Raw genomic sequence first — 16689 nt, forward strand, 5'->3', positions numbered from 1 at the left:
AATCACGTGTTTTGCTCTTTTTTTGTGGTTGCCACATTTTGAGTCTTCTTTAAGAATTGTTTTCCTTACCCCAAGGATAGAAACACCTATATATTTTCTACTAAAGGTTTGAAAGTGTTTGCTTTTGACACATAAGTCCTAAGGCCTTTCAGAATTGCCTTGTATGTGGTATAAAGTTGGGATCTGTGTTCACTGTATTTTCCAAATGAATAGTCACTTTTTCCTGGCTGCATTTGTGGAATAGCTCCTCCTTTTCCCCCGATGTGCTGTGACTCCTCTGTCAAAAGTTGAAGCTTCACAACTGAGTGTGGTTGTTTCTGGGCTGTCTATTCTATTACATCGGCCAATGTGTATATTTTTAGACCATCAACAACTGCCTTAATTACACTGACTTCATAGTAAATGTTTATATCTGATAATCAAGTTCCCTTTCCAGATGTGTGTCTACTGTTTCTATTGGAATTTTCACTGAGCTTGTTTTGAACTGATGGTCACTGTGGGGAGAATTCCCACTTCCAGCGCTATCTCCAGAGACTTCTTTCAGGAACCCAAGCTTTCAGTTCAATCGACCGTCCTTGTTTCAAGCCTTTGCTCATGCTCCTTCTTGCTAAGCCCACCCCACCTCGCAATTTAGAGCACACCCTGCTCTCTCCACTCTCACACTTCAATGCTCAGCTCTGCCTCCTTCCCGAAGCTTTCTCTAACGGCTCAAACCCTCAGGATCCCCCCCCCCCCCCATCCCACTGAAAAGGAACAGTGCCTGTTGAAAGGAAGCTCCGTTAAATGTTAGCTGTTATAATAATTATCAAAATAGTTTCTCCATTCACTGTGAAATTTTTTAAAGGTAATTTATTTTGAATTTTTTCTTAAACTTTTCCTAAGAATGATTATAATTCTTCAAATTGTCTCGTATTTTTCTAAAGCCATAGCAAAGAGGAGGAACTGGTGACTTTCTAGAGGAATTCCTGGCAGGACACCCCCACCCAGCAGGAGCTTTGGGGTTGTGGCAGCGGACAGGCTGCCACTGGCCGATGTCTCATCTGAACTCAGCTGACAGCTTTCTCCAGATTCCCACCTTCATAGATTTGGGATGATTTTGAGGGAGAATCTGGTCCATACATAACGAGTCCTTTTTAAGTGAATTTTCTCTGCTTGTGATGTATAAAGTCCCAAATTAAAGAACCTGGAGAAGTTTTATGGATCAGTTTATGGCTGCATGAAAGTTGACTCTTTAAAAATGTGTGGCCTTTGGTTCTCGTAATATTTGTTCTGTTTGTTTCTGTTCAAGTTACTAATAAAAATTAATAAATTGGCTGTTCTTGAGTCTTTGGAAACTGGTTGTGTTTCCAAAACAAATACACCTGCCTGTGATCATCATAAAAGTGATCTATCCAGAATTATCGGAGGTTATAAATGTTAAAAAGAAAGAAAAAAATTTAAAGCATCAAAAGGCTCTATGGAAACCAACTGGTCAGTAATCTGTGTTTTTGAGATGCATTTAATGATTCATAATTAAAATGCCAAAGTCATTTTGTTTTCCTCAATTTAGAAATAAATTACTTGGGAAAAGAGAGAGTTGTGGATTAAAGACAATTCCTGAAATTTTTATGACTTTGATTTTCATGGTAATTCATGTAATACATTTTTTTTTAAATCTCAGGTTTGAATCTTTAGTAAATTGTACTTCCACAAGAACTTCCACTGTTCTTTCTTTCTGATGGTTTGGATTCTGCACGAACTAGACTATTGATTAGAAGCGACCTGATTTATAGAGCATGTTGCTTGGCTCAGTTGTACCTCGATTATTTATCTAAAAGACAAGGATAATGGGTCTGACCTTCCAGAGGCAATACTGTGAGGGTGCAAGTCACTTTTCTAACATCTTAAAACCTGTGCAGATCCCATTCTCGTGTCAAGACAGACTATCAATCCTTCATGAGCTGAAGTCTAATGAATCACTCAGCAAACACATGCCTCCTCTCCCTCTGTCGGGGAGATGGATACCAGGGGCCAAGAAGTCAAGATGAAGGACAAGGAGTTACTGCAGGAGAAGCCTTGCTGAGAACAGGAATTAAAAGACAGATTGGGGAAGTGTCTCTGCCAAAGTACTGAGTTCGCCTACTATTTGGTAATAAGAACATTAGATTCTGTTCCAGCAACCACAAAATATGAACATAAATAGATGACCATATTACAAACATATTTTGAACAAAAGTGTATGAACATATTTATTATCATAAATATATGAACATAAATTCAGTGAAACAGTGAGGCTCCTTCAGGCCCAGGTGTGAAGTCCCCACTGCGTTGAAATAGCAGCTGCTCCCTGGTGCTCTCCGCGTTACCTTCACGGCGTTTTCTATTCCACTTCTCCTGGATTTCACGTATTTCAGACCGATCCTCAAAGAGGCATCTTGACTTTCTGGTTCGGACACTGTACTCACAGAACAGCACCTGTAAAACTTTTAGTTGCTCAGTGGTAGCATTTGATGAGAAGGAGAAAAAGCCCAACATAGTTATGCTTCCATTTTTTAAAAAAAATACAAGCAGTGGACATTGAAGAGTCTGTGGCAGATGAATGAGGGATTGAACATTAAATCCACAGAAAACAATATCTTTCCCTTCAAAAGAATCCTTTATGGGTTCCCACTGGGAGTTACCTTATGACATTCAAAACATTATTCAATTTACAAAAAAAGTTAGGGGATGTGTACATGCAGCATGGGGGAAAATAGCATGGGAAAGAGTCTTCTATTCTGTGCTGACTTACTGCATTCCGGGTTGATGTGTTCAGAATGATGAAAACAACACATCAACCACTATTAGAACATATAAGATAAAGATTGCTGCTGCTGATGAAAATGGTTAAATAACAACTTTGGTCCTATATGTAGGGCTGGGGAAATAGAAGTCAAGTAATTATTATAATCAGAGGTCCTACGTTCCTGAAAAAAATTATATTGGTGGGGTAAAATGAGTCCATTTAAATTCATCCTGTATAAAAGGGTAATCGATTTAAAAAAGTGTCCTAATAATGCTGATTATTACTTCAGAGTTGACTTATTCAATGTCAGTCCCGGGAGAAGCTATTTGAATGATGTAGCCACTGATAGTCTCCAAGGCTTTCTGGTACTTTGCAATTCAAAGTTCACACATAATCTGATCTCCTATTTATTTGTTTATTTATTTTTGAGACAGAGTCTCATGCTGTCACCCAGGCTGGAGTGCAGTGGCACGATCTCAGCTCACTGCAACCACTGCCTCTCATGATCAAGTGATTCTCATGCCTCAGCCTCTCGAGTAGCTGGGATTACAGGCATGCACCACCCCCGCACCCAGCTAATTTTATTTTTATTTTTATTTTTAGTAGAGATGGGATTTTGCCATGTTGGCCAGGCTGGTCTCAAACTCCTGACCTCAAGCAACCCACCTTCCTCGGCCTCCCAAAGTGCAGGGATTACAGGCACGAGCCACTGCGCCCGGCCCCGATCTCCCTTTAAAAATAATTGGGGAAAATACGTCCCTGTGCTAGTATATTCTATGAATGTCATCAAGAAATAGCCAATCAAAGAAATGGTGGCTCAGCTCCTGTAGGAAAAAAGAATCACAAAAGCCCCAGGTGTTTTCTTTTTAAATCTTAACCCCACTTCTTTCTTTAAAGAGGAGGACGCATGGCCCTCACGGATTGTTATTTGTTTGGGATTTCCCTGCTGAGTTTGGCTATGATCATGAAGACGCAAGCTTGGGAGACACACTTGTTTTCAAAGACAAATCCATCTCCAAAGAAAATGAAATGCATTCCCTGAGCTGTGGGAACCAGGAACTACCCATGCTTGCCACTTCTGATTAAAGTAAGGCACTGAGAAGAGAATAGACAGAAAGAAGGAAGAAGCTGAACAACAAACATCAGACCACCAAATAGCACAAATCACATATTCTTCCTTATTTTTTTTTTGAGGAAATCAGTAATAACAAGGAACCCAAATGCCCATCCATCAAGATAGTCACTTTTATCCAATTCTCACTCCAAGCTCAAAAATGAAAACATTAGAGCAAAGACAGGGCGCCGGATTTGGAGGCCAGGGAATGACCAGGCACATTTCCTAATGCACAGCCGGGCAAGCTCAAAGTGCCATTAACACACCCCGCAGTATCTTCCCAAAACTTGTTCAAGAACTCCCTCAAATGTGTTAAACACATGGTGGTGTGAAGAAGAGAGGGCAGTTCTAGACCCAGAGGGACAGGGAGACAGAAACCGAGGCTGAGCCCTGGGCCTCAGGGTGGAAGATCAGGATAGAGCTGGCTTCTCTCCGGAGGCTCTGACACCTGCCAGGAAGGATGGCGACTCCATGGTGATTAGTGGCTGTAGGAACAAAGCCAGGGCTCCAGGAGCACGGGCTTCTGAGACCGACTAGAACAAATGCTGGGTTAGGAAATGCGGCTTCCTCAAGAACTCAGAGGACAACTGCAGAGTTTGCTTCTATTCATCTTCATGGTGGATCTGGAAGTTCACTAGAGGCAGGTGTTTTTTCTTTCATTGTTTGCTTATTGAAAAATCAAGGCTCACAGACATTGAATACAACCCTAAACTCTACAGCAAATCATCTCAAATGAAAACTCAACCCCCTGATTTGTGTCTGCCTTTCTAGAGTTCATCCATGACTGAATTTCCCACTCATAAAATAAAGATGAAACCAGAGGTAGAGTTGCCAGAGTCAGCAGAATAAAAGTAGAGGACACTCAGTTAAATTTGAATTTCAGAAAAACAACAAATACATTTTCAGTATAAACATATTCTATGCAATATTTGGTATGTGCTTATATTAAAACAGTATCATATTGCCTGGAATTCACATATGACTGAGTGTCCTCTATCTTACCTGGCAACACCAACCAGAGGAAGAAACTAGCCCTGTCTACATCCAACAAAGAGGGAGGATGCTCTCCTGTCCCCCTAGATGTCAATCACCCGTCACCTAACTTCTGCCTCCCAGCGCCTCCTCCTGAGCTCTAGCTTTTTTCTTTTCTTTTTTTTTGAGACGGAGTCTCGCTCTGTCGCCCAGGCTGGAGTGCAGTGGAGCCATCTCCGCTCACTGCAAGCTCCGCCTCCCAGGTTCATGCCATTCTCCTGCCTCAGCCTCCCGACTAGCTGGGACTACAGACACCCGCCACCACGCCCAGCTAATTTTTTTTGTATTTTTAGTAGAGACGGGGTTTCACCATGGTCTCGATCTCCTGACCTCGTAATCCGCCCGCCTCGGCCTCCCAAAGTGCTGGGATTACAGGCGTGAGCCACCGTGCCCCGCCCAGCTTTTTTCTTTGCCAGTCACTTAAAGGGGTCCGTGCAGAGCTGATGGATAAAGAGTAGATTAACTTGACCTAGCCCAGCCCAGCCAGCGTCCACTCACCAAATATTCTGAACTTGTTGGCACGAGAGAGCTTTTCTCTTCTGATCAAAAAACTCTTATTTGTTATTTTTAAACATTTCAACTCAAATATCATTTACTAATTTTGACATTGTAAGCAAAAATAAATACAATGCTTGCTGCACAGAAGTGTTTGTGAAATGAGGGAATGGATGAATGAGTGAGTGATTGGAAGTGAGGAAGAGCAGAGTTCCCACTGGGGCAGAAAGTGATTTTCCACATTTACATTACAAACCCTCTTAGAAATACTGACTGCCTCCTGGGTATTTATAGATAAATATTTACATGTAGCTCCAGCAGAAGAAAGAAATCCAGGGCACCTGTAGGCCGTCCTTTCCTTTTGACTTGACTGCCCATTTTCTCTGCTTGCTCCTGTGTGCTGGGAAGGTGGGAGGGCCACCAGGATTAGGTTAGATTTGAGGTTTGATGGGCTGAGAGTGGCATAGTCAGAAATGAAAGAACCTTGGGACGGAGCTGGAGAAACATTTTCTGAATAAATGCAATGCACAGGAAGGAAAGGCCCTCAGTGTCTCCTCTGAGTAAACTTCAGCTCATATTTCCTGGTTCCACCCACCACCAAAAAAGGCTCCAAGTGTCACCAGAAAAGTCAGTGTATTTTGATTACTTTACTGAGAAGGGTCTCAATCTTGCTACCCAAGTCTAGTTCTAAAGCTAAGCCTACTTGCTTCCGAGGGTGGCTGTAACAAAGGACAGGAGGGAGGCTTAAACCAGGAGAGATTTCTTCTCTCACTGTGTGGAGGCCAGAAGCTGGAACCCAGGTTTTAGCAGAGCCGTGCTCCCTCTAAGAGGCAGAGAATCCTTTCTGTCCCTCCCAGCTTCTGGTGGTGGCCATCACTCCTTGGTGGTTCTGAGCTTGCAGCTGATTGCGCCAGTCACTGAGCCTGTCATTATACCGTGTCCCTCTGCGGGGTAGCGCCAGACCCTGACTGTGTCACCCTGACTCTGTCATACGGTGTCTCCCTGTGGGATTGCACCAGACCCTGACTGTGTTATTATACAGTGTCCCCCTGTGAGTGGCCTGTCCTCATGCGGCGTTTTCCTCTCCAGATAAAAACACCAGTCGCAGGGGATTAGGGCCCTCCCTAGTGACCTCATCTGAATCTAACTACATCTGCAAAGAACTTATTCCCAAGTGAGAGGACATGCACAGATACCCGGGTTTAGGACTTCAACAGGTCTTTTGAGGAGCACAGTTCAACCCATGTATCACGATATGTCCCATGTACCAGCCGTTCTACAAAGCAGAAAGAGTTGCAGGTAAATACCATTGTCCAACTCAAGTGCACGGAGACAATGACAGCCGGGGACCAATTCCTCATCAGGATATGTGCTGAGCATGGGCCATAAGGCAGACTGTGCACTCCTCACATGATTCTGTCTCATTCGCGACTGCAGTGCATAAACAGGTGCTCACTAAGTGTTTGCCAGATAAAAATGTACATAAATAAACAAGGTATCAAGCTAACAAGTGAGTAACCAGCGAACAAGGAATAGTTGTGAGCAAATATGGGCTTATTCACAATGGGCCATACTCTGTCAGATCTAAACCTTCACCAGTTATATAACTCACCACTGCTTTTTGTGCCACAAGGAAAAAAAATTTTGCCAACTAAACCGTTGCATAGTGAATTCTTATCACTGAGAATTGTGTATGTATTAATAGAGTTCTTGTCTGGGTGCCATGGTTCATGCCTATAATCCCTTTGGGAGGCTGAAGCAGGAGGATGACTTGAGCCTAGGAGTTTGAGATCAGCCTGGGCAACATGGTGAAACCCCGTGTCTACAGAAAATGAAAAATAAAATAATTAGATAGGCATGGTGGTGCATGCCTGTAGTACCAACTACTTGGGAGGCTGAGTGGCGAGGATCACTGGAGTCCAGGAGGTTGAGGCTGGAGTGAACCAGGATTTTGCCACTGCACTCCAGTCTGGACAGCAGAGCAAGACTATGTCTCAAAAATAAATAAATAAATACATGGTTCTTCTATTTAGTCATGGATACGTACCTTCTATCTCTTGTGCATAAAAATGAAAAGGAAAACATAAGCAGCATGAAGAGCTAAGACGCTTTTTAAACTTTTTTGGATGCAGCGTCTACTGCTCCCAAGTCATGTCCTGGCTCACTTGGCCTCACTCAAACCTTTTCACGCAGTTATCAGCCTCTGAGCCACCAAGAGCCAGTGGGCTCCACTGTTGCCCCTGGACTTTTTCAAGCTGCCAACACCCATTCTGTATATTTGGATGCTGGTCCTCTGTAAGCTTAACAGAAGGTGCAAGAAAGGGTTCTTTCCAGAAAGCAACCAAAATCATCTTATCCTCAAATGGTCTGAGTTACTGGGTAATTGAAAGTCAAAGACTGGGATGTCCAACCATGGCACTAGGTGACAAGTCTAGATGACAAGTCACTGGGCTGTGCATTGAGCTTATTCTGAATTTCACTGTTACAAACATTCTCACACATGAGGGCAAAACTCAATCACAATTTCAGATCAACCACAAATGCAATAGATTACCAGACCTATCCTTATACTAGAGATGTTAAAATGTGAGGAAGAAGGGGAAAAAAGTACAACTAGTGTTTGATGAGTGACATGGACTGAACAACGGTGAGATCATTTGTCAACTGCTTGCTAGCTGTTGTCTTCTGTGAAAGCATCAACAAAGGCCAGACCTCTATTAGGAAATGCAGACATCATCCAGTCTTTGTGAAAGGCAAGTATACAGTTGTCTTCAGTGAGAGGCAGTAACACTTAAAGCAATTTCTGAATGAAATAAGAAATGATAACCATTTAAATGACAGAGCAGAAGCAAGCCATGCTGGATGAATGTTTCAGAGTATTTTTAAAGTCATTAATCAACATGCTTTTTGGGCATGGAATGGTAGTGAGAATGAGATCAAGACTCTGCCTCCAGTCTTATGCGGTGTGGCCTCTTGCAAGCTCCTTCACTTTTCTGGCTGCAGCTTTCTTGTGTGTAACATAAGACTCTCAGGTTTATTCCAGATGCAACATTCTACTTCTGATTTTTCAGAAAAAGACCTCATAGCCATTTGCAGTCTGGCCCCTTGCTCAGTAGGTCACTTGAAACTCTTTCTTAAAAGTATGCACCGAACACTTTCTACACAGGAGGATCGTTTCTAAACCAATAGCGGCATTCAGGCCCGCTTCTGTGTGGCCTGCTTTGCAATGCAGGGCACACTTTGAGATACTATTAAGGTATTTCAAAGAACCTTAGAGTGCCTCAAGTTCCACCTTCTTTACAGAACCAGAACTTTGCTTCAATACCCAATCCTTTGTTAAATACTCCTCTGAGAACGTGTGTATGTCTCAGCAAGGCAGCCAGTTCAATCAATCACTCAAATGGCTGGAAAATTCTTTCCTGCCCAGTTGTCGCAAACAATTGGAATAGAACAGGATGTCCAGACATGGATCCAGTAAGAGAGGACAGTGCCCAGCACACACAGCAAAAGGCTCACACTGAGCACCTACAGACCAGTGAAACACACATCGCCTGGCGGAAAACACACAAACAACATGAACAGATTGTTTAGTAAAAAGAAAATGTCATCGGCCTTCAACCATACAGAGGCATACCCAAGCTGATACAAAATAAGAAAAATACAAAATTAAACTCAATAAAGGTGTATTTTCAACTCTCAAGTAGGCAACGATCAAAAAGCTTAACAACAGCTACTGACCAGGCCTAGAGGCCTGGTGGGAATATAAATTGATAGAGTTTACAGGAAGGGAAATTTGACAATATCTACCAAAATGCAAAAGCACATAACTTGTACCTACAATTCTACTTCTAAAATTATAAATCACAGAAGCAATTCTCAAGCTTTTTGGTTTTGGCACCACTTTATACTCCAGATCTTACTGAGGCCCCAAAGACTTTTGTTTACAGGGGTTACATAGACTGACATTTACAGTATTAAAAAATATAAGTGAGGAACTTAAAAGAGATGTATTATATCATAAAATAATAATAATCCCATTGCACAACAATATAAAACACATTTTCATTAAAAATGGTTATATTTTCCAAAAATATTAGTGAAAACAGGGCGTTGTTTCACATTTTTACAAATTGGCCTGGGAGAAGACAACCAGCTTCCCAGCTCCACTTCTGCACTCGGCCCTAGTGAGGTGTGGTTTTGGTTGCTGTCCCTGGAGGAAACGTGCCTGACTCGGGAATGAAGCTGCAAAAGAAAGCCGCTTGCAGGAGAGGTGCGGGACTCGCTTTGGGAAGCTGAGTCTGACAGACAGCCACACGCATGTGAAACCAGGGTGTCATTCCCTGAGGTGCTGCTTGTTAAGAGCAGAGGACTGGCAACAAGCCAAGGGTCCCTCAAAAGGGGGATGTTTAAGTAAACTACAGCCCATTTATAAGAATGGAATTCGGCCGGGCGCGGTGGCTCACGCTTGTAATCCCAGCACTTTGGGAGGCCGAGGCGGGCAGATCACGAGGTCAGGAGATCGAGACCACGGTGAAACCCCGTCTCTACTAAAAATACAAAAAATTAGCCAGGCGTGGTGGCGGGCACCTGTGGTCCCAGCTACTCGGAGAGGCTGAGGCAGGAGAATGGCGTGAACCCGGGAGGCGGAGCTTGCAGTGAGCTGAGATCGCGCCACTGCACTCCAGCCTGGGCGACAGAGCCAGACTCCGTCTCAAAAAAAAAGAATGGAATTCTATGCAACCATTAAAATGAATGATGTGGTGTATTAAATACCATTATGTGGAAATGAAAGATTTACCGATAAGCATAAAGTAAAAAATAATCTGCCGAGCCTATTTATATAAATATATAGTATATATAAAATACATCTGGAAGGAAATGCAGTAAAGCATTATTGATAGTTGCTTTCCCAGAAGGGATGGGGGCCTGCACACTAGGGCATCAGCAGGTTCACTTTTCATTTTACATCTATTGTAGCTTTTGAATTTTCTATCATGTGTATATGTTATCAAGCCAAAGTTAATTAATTAATCAATCACTGTAAACACAAATTTATAACCTATTCTGAAGACAAAATGAATTAATGCATGACAAAATGCCTGGCCCATTGTAAATATTCAATAAATGTTAGCTGTTCTAGTTAATAATTTTATTATTAATAATAATCATAGAATAACTCTAGTTTGAGTTATGTTTAGTCTCCAGTCTTCCACTGCTTGGGTCACCCTTTTAAGTGCTACAACCCCTAACCATCTCTCCTGAAAGTAGTTCCAGGTCTGGTCTGAACAGCACAACACAACAGAACAGCCTCAGAAACCAGTTTAGGTTTTATTTTGGGGTGTTAAATATTTCATGTAACCATATTTTGTTAGTCTAGTCATTATTGAAACAGTACCTTTGCCTTCCCCTATGGGTTCGATTAATTTCCCTTAGAGAAACCCTTCCAACACCTGGAGTCTTCACGCCTCCCCGTGTGCTTGGATCAGGAGCACGGAGTGAAGCTCCGATGTTCTCTGTGCTCCCTCATTCTACGTGTGCTCATTTTCCTCTAAGGATTTATTCCCACCTTGGGTTTTAAAATACCTCCCACATATACTTCCTAGATTTGTGCTTACAAACCAAGTCATCAATAAATGTTATTTGTTTGATGTTTAATAATTCACTATTCTATTTCACTGTCTTAGACTCACAAGATTTTAGACAACACCCATAATTCCTTCTCCACCTTACTCAGTAATCACAATCTAAATCTAAGATTCAATCTCTTTAGGAAAAATACCACACAGAAAAAATTCAAAATTATTTTGTTTCATATTTTAAACAGCTAAAGTAGAAATAAGCATTTGACAAGCACGACTATAAACTGCACTGTGGTGGATCCCACACCTCTCTGATCCGAAACGCTGTCATTCCTGCACCACATCGAGACACTGCTACGCATTTCTCAGCCTTCGCCGAGTCTCTGTGATCAGGACGTTGAGACACTGCTACACGTTTCTCAGCCTTCACCGAGTCCGTGTGACCGTGACTTCGAGACACTGCTACACATTTCTCAGCCTTCACCGAATCTCTGTGATCATGTCATCGAGACACTGCTACACATTTCTCAGCCTTCACCGAGTCCGTGTGACCGTGACGTCGACACTGGGACACATTTCTCAGCCTTCACCGAGTCCGTGTGACCGTGACGTCGAGACACTGGGACACATTTCTCAGCCTTCACCGAGTCCGTGTGACCGTGACGTCGAGACACTGGGACACATTTCTCAGCCTTCACCGAGTCCGTGTGACCGTGACGTCGAGACACTGGGACACATTTCTCAGCCTTCACCGAGTCCGTGTGACCGTGACGTCGAGACACTGGGACACATTTCTCAGCCTTCACCGAGTCCGTGTGACCGTGACGTCGAGACACTGGGACACATTTCTCAGCCTTCACCGAGTCCGTGTGACCGTGACGTCGAGACACTGGGACACATTTCTCAGCCTTCACCGAGTCCGTGTGACCGTGACGTCGAGACACTGGGACACATTTCTCAGCCTTCACCGAGTCCGTGTGACCGTGACGTCGAGACACTGGGACACATTTCTCAGCCTTCACCGAGTCCGTGTGACCGTGACGTCGAGACACTGGGACACATTTCTCAGCCTTCACCGAGTCCGTGTGACCGTGACGTCGAGACACTGGGACACATTTCTCAGCCTTCACCGAGTCCGTGTGACCGTGACGTCGAGACACTGGGACACATTTCTCAGCCTTCACCGAGTCCGTGTGACCGTGTCATCGAGACGCTGCTACACATTTCTCAGCCTTCACCGAGTCTGTATGACCATGACGTCCCCTTCTCTTCAACATCTTGAAATAGGATTAAATACATAAGGTCTTAGAATCCAAAGCCAGCCTATCACTGACTTGCTAGAGCTACCTGCTCTGCTGTGTCCTGGGCCCTGTACGGAGCTTGCTGAGATTTCTGGTCTGTTCTCCGAGGTGCCTTTGTTCCTTCACTCTTCATTCATTCCTACTCTGTTGAATGCCTGCCACCTAAGCACAGGGGGTACAGGGTTGATGAGGAAGACAGGGCTCAATGGCAAACTCAGAAAACATTCCAATTTATATTTCCCTTTGAATGTCCCCTCTCTCAGAGGCAGTTGATCAGAGCACCGCCCACGGCCTTTTTCAATCTTCGCCTTCATTGTGATAACCATAAACTCACACACCTTCCTTTCATGTTATTTTAAATTTAAAACTAAATACTGTTATCAAATCACATAAAAGTAAAAGTCTTTCTAGAATCAAAGTTATCTTGATTTGAAAGATGTGTATGATTGACTTCAAAGATAGAGTCAGTGTGAAGATTGAGTCTACTTGCTTGCCACAGGTTTCCTATTATTCAACCACAGTCTCCAATGAGAGTCTGCTCATGGGAGGTTCTGACTCTCTCTCTCCTCCCCCACTCCACGGAATGGGGAAAACTAGCCCGGCTGAAGCCCATCAATGCAGCAGGAAGCTGGGGGCTTACACAGGAAGTCTGGGGTGAGGCAGGCCAGGAAAGGATGTGGGCCCCTCAGGAACATGTGAACACAAAGTGGAGACACTTCTCTCCAGATCCTAGATAGGAAATGGGAGGTGACACTGATCAGAATTCCCAATAACAATCAATTAGCAAGCACAAGAGAGCATTTGGAACTCCACGGAAGCAGTTTGGGTAGCATTGGAAGTGTCTAATTGGTAAATGTCGACAATAAATTTACAAAAACTGCCAATGAGATTTTGAAATTGTAAACCCTGAAAATTGGACATGAGGTCACCTGTTGATTCATTAAAATAATACTCCTTCTTATTATATCAAAACTAGATTTATTTTTAACTTTTGAGAATGTATGTATCACATAAAATAAGATACCATGCAGTCAAAGTTGAGGGGAGACCGAAAGGAATGCTTTGGGGGCACTAGGAACGCCTTCCTAAACGTCAGCAGCAACAGCACTCATCTCTTCCCAGCTTGTGAGCTGCGCTGTCCTAGGCCCTTGCAGGCAGGATGTGCGCCGGCTTCTCCCCGTGCAGAGGCGGCACGCGGGGAGAAGGCTCTACAGGGCTGTGCAGGGGCAGCAGCACAGGCTCTCCTCTGGGTCCGCAACAGCTGTGCAGCCAAGGGCAGGTATTCAGGCGAAGTCCTCAAACAAATCATCAGATCTGACACTGTTGACACAGGAGGTAAAGAAATTGCTTTTTCCCTGGAGCACAAAGTAAAGGCACCATGAAGCAGTCAATTCCGTGGGGAATGACCAGATATTCTCTCCATTGTTGGTGTTTGCTGGTAGGTGCACAGTTAATCATGGACAGAATCTTCATGTCCCATGGATTTGCCAGACATGGCCAGTGTCTGCTGTAGGATCCTGAGTCAGAACAGGGCGTGCAGAGGACTGAGGCGAGGCTTGTGGGGCAGATGGTGTGAAGCAGAGATAGGAGGGAAGGGCGATGTCAACCCTCCTCCTGGAAGGTGGTGAGTTGTCCTAAAACCCCAGGGTAAAGCTGCGGAGCTCCCTGTGCCATGGATGCTCCTAAATTGGCAGCGTGGCCTTATGTCACCCTCCTTATTTTCATCTGGGTACTGTTTTTAGCAATGTCCCACTTTTCTGAGCAAGACACCACCTGGCTGGTCGGACACAGACATCCCTAGACTCTGAGTTTTCCTGGGCTTTCAAGATTGAAAAACAGAGTCTATTTAACATCCCTGAGCAGGGTGCCCAGCCAGGGCTGCTGTGGGTGAAGGTGTCAGGACCTCCTACCATGGCCCATCTCAGCCTCCAGGGCTGCTGTGGGCAAAGGTGGCCTCCCACCGTGGCACCGTCTGTAGCCTCTGACTTAGCGGGCTGAGCTGCTTCCCACAGAAAGGCCTGAGCCCTGCAATCTCTGGATGCTGCATCACCCAGGGCGGGGACTCTGCAAGGCACTGCATCTTCCCAGGGGACAAGGGGAGCAACGCCTTTCCTTCTGCAGGGATACAGCATACCTCAGCTGGCTCACAGCAGTGGCCTGGGCCCAGTGAGGACCAGAACCAAACAGAAGCCTGAGCGGACTTCAGGCCACTGTGGCTGCCCTTGTGGGTGCAGGAGCCTGGAGCTGCAGGGTGTTGGCTTGGTTGGCCCTGGTCCTGGTGCTGAAGAGTCAAGTCTGCTGTGGATGCACATCAGAGCCAGGCAGGCCTGAGGGCCCTTGGGAGAGAGGTTGTGGGAAGACTGTGGGCTGGGGGATTATGAAAGCCTGAGGCCTGCCCTTCAGCTGGGCCTGCCCTGTGCCCGCCAAGTGCAAGGTGAGTGAAATTCTCAACCTCCAAAGCCGGTCACTGGCCCTCAGGGACAGAGTGCTCACCCCAGCCTGTGCGGTTCCATTTCCCTCCTCCCGTCCTCCTGGGGCAGCCAGCACCCTCCTATCTAGAGCTCTCCGGCATAAGCGCTTGGCATCGGTTGACACTGCAGTGGCTTTCTCAGAGCCATCACCAGCCAGGGTGAACCGTGCATTGCAGCAACTCAGGGGCACCCTCCTCTTGCATGGTGGTCCCTGAACCTGTGTGGGCCTGGGGCGTTCGCCTAGTTCTGTGTGATTCCTGACATTGCAAGGCTGTGTATTCTTGCTCATAGACGACTTTCTCATCCCTGGTCTCCATCCTATGACCTCCGACAGACCAGCGGCATCCTTGGGTCAGCTAAGAGTTTGACTCACTATTTTTCATCGTGGTATCAAGCAGCCCCATCCTCCAGACTTGAACATCTTGGCTGAAGTTGTTATTAAGGTCAGCATGTTCAGTTTCACCGAGGCACAAGGACGGTGCAGGGCAAGTAGCCGTGTCTCCCAGATGGCAAGGTCAAGGAGCATGAGGGCTTCACGCAGAGCTGGAAGCAGGAACAGGAAAGCCATCCGAGATCCACATCCCCCATCACTCCAGCCCCTCCCCCTGCCACAGCGCCCCTGTTTCTGTTATTCACTGCGGGGCCTTCCTCCCTGGCTCTGCCCACAGTGCTCTGGGATTCCTACAACCTAGATGTGCTAGAGGATGTTAGGAGCCCACTCAGCCACTGCACCCCAGCCACGACCTCTCCATCCCCATCACATTCCTTAAAACACACTCGGAGCCTGCTTGGTCACTGCACCCCAGCCGCAGCCTCTCCATCGCAATTCAAATTCCCTAGAACAGTAGTCGCCAGTCTTTTTGGCATCAGGGACCAGTTTCACAGGAGAAAATTTTTTCATAAACAGTGGGGGTCGGAAGGTGGTTTCAGTTTGATTCAAGCACATTACATTTATTGTGTACTTTATTTCTATTATGACACTGTGATATATAATGAAATAATTACACAACTCACCATAATGTCAAATCAGTGGGAGACCTGAGCTTGTTTCCTGGCAACTAGAGGGTCCTATCTGGGGGTGATGAGGACAGTGACAGATCATCAGGCATTAAAGTCTCATAAGGAGCATGCAACCTACATCCCTCACATGTGCGGTTCACAGTAGGGTTTCTCCTGCTATGAGAATCTAATGCTGCTGCCGATCTGACAGGAGGCTGAGCTCAGGCGGTGATGCCAGGGTTGGGGAGTGACTGTAAATGCAGATGAAGCTTCACTGGCTCACCAGCTGCTCACCTCCTACTGTGCAGCCTGGTCCCTAACAGCCTGCAGACTGGTACCTGAGACTGGGTGATTTATGTAGAAAAGAGGTTTAATGGCCCACAGCTCCACAGGCTGTTCAGGAAGCACAGTGCTGGTATCTTCTCGGCTTCTGGGCAAGCCTGGGGGAGCTTTTGTTCGAGGTGGAAGAGGAAGCAGGAGCAGGGATGGCATGGTAAGAGCAGGAGCAAGGGGGGGTGTATCGGTCCCTTTTCACGCAGCTGATAGAGACAGACCCAAGACTGCACAATTTACACAAGAAGGAGGCTTAATGAACTTACGGTTCCACATGGCTGGGAGGCCCCACAATCACGGCAGAAAGTGAAAGGCACATCTTACCTGGTGGCAGACAAGAGAGCTTATGCAGGCAAACTCCCCTTTATAAACCCATCAGGTCTCATGAGACTTATTCACTATCATGAGAACAGGACAGAAAAGACCTGCCCCGTGATTCAATTACCTCTCCCTGGGTCTCTCTCACAACTGGTGGGAATTCAAGATGAGATTTGGGTGAGGAAACAGCCAAACCATATCAGTGGGGGAGGTGCCATACACTTTAAACTATCAGGTTTCCTGACAACTCATTAACTACTGGGAGGACAGCACCAAACTATGA

The 16689-nt window shown here is 45.3% G+C and overlaps 1 long non-coding RNA gene across 1 annotated transcript; it reads right to left on the reverse strand.

Annotated features, from left to right (window-relative positions):
* Positions 1-2202: 2202 nt before the first annotated feature.
* Positions 2203-16411, reverse strand: LOC129463607 (uncharacterized). The gene is made up of 4 exons (XR_008651238.2): positions 16355-16411; positions 6713-6860; positions 5747-5900; positions 2203-2454 (listed from the first exon to the last, which is right to left on the reverse strand). It is a non-coding gene; the product is annotated as an uncharacterized lncRNA (long non-coding RNA).
* Positions 16412-16689: the final 278 nt, after the last annotated feature.

Source organism: Symphalangus syndactylus, chromosome 2, assembly GCF_028878055.3.
Source record: "Symphalangus syndactylus isolate Jambi chromosome 2, NHGRI_mSymSyn1-v2.1_pri, whole genome shotgun sequence".
Taxonomy (NCBI): Eukaryota; Metazoa; Chordata; class Mammalia; order Primates; family Hylobatidae; genus Symphalangus; species Symphalangus syndactylus.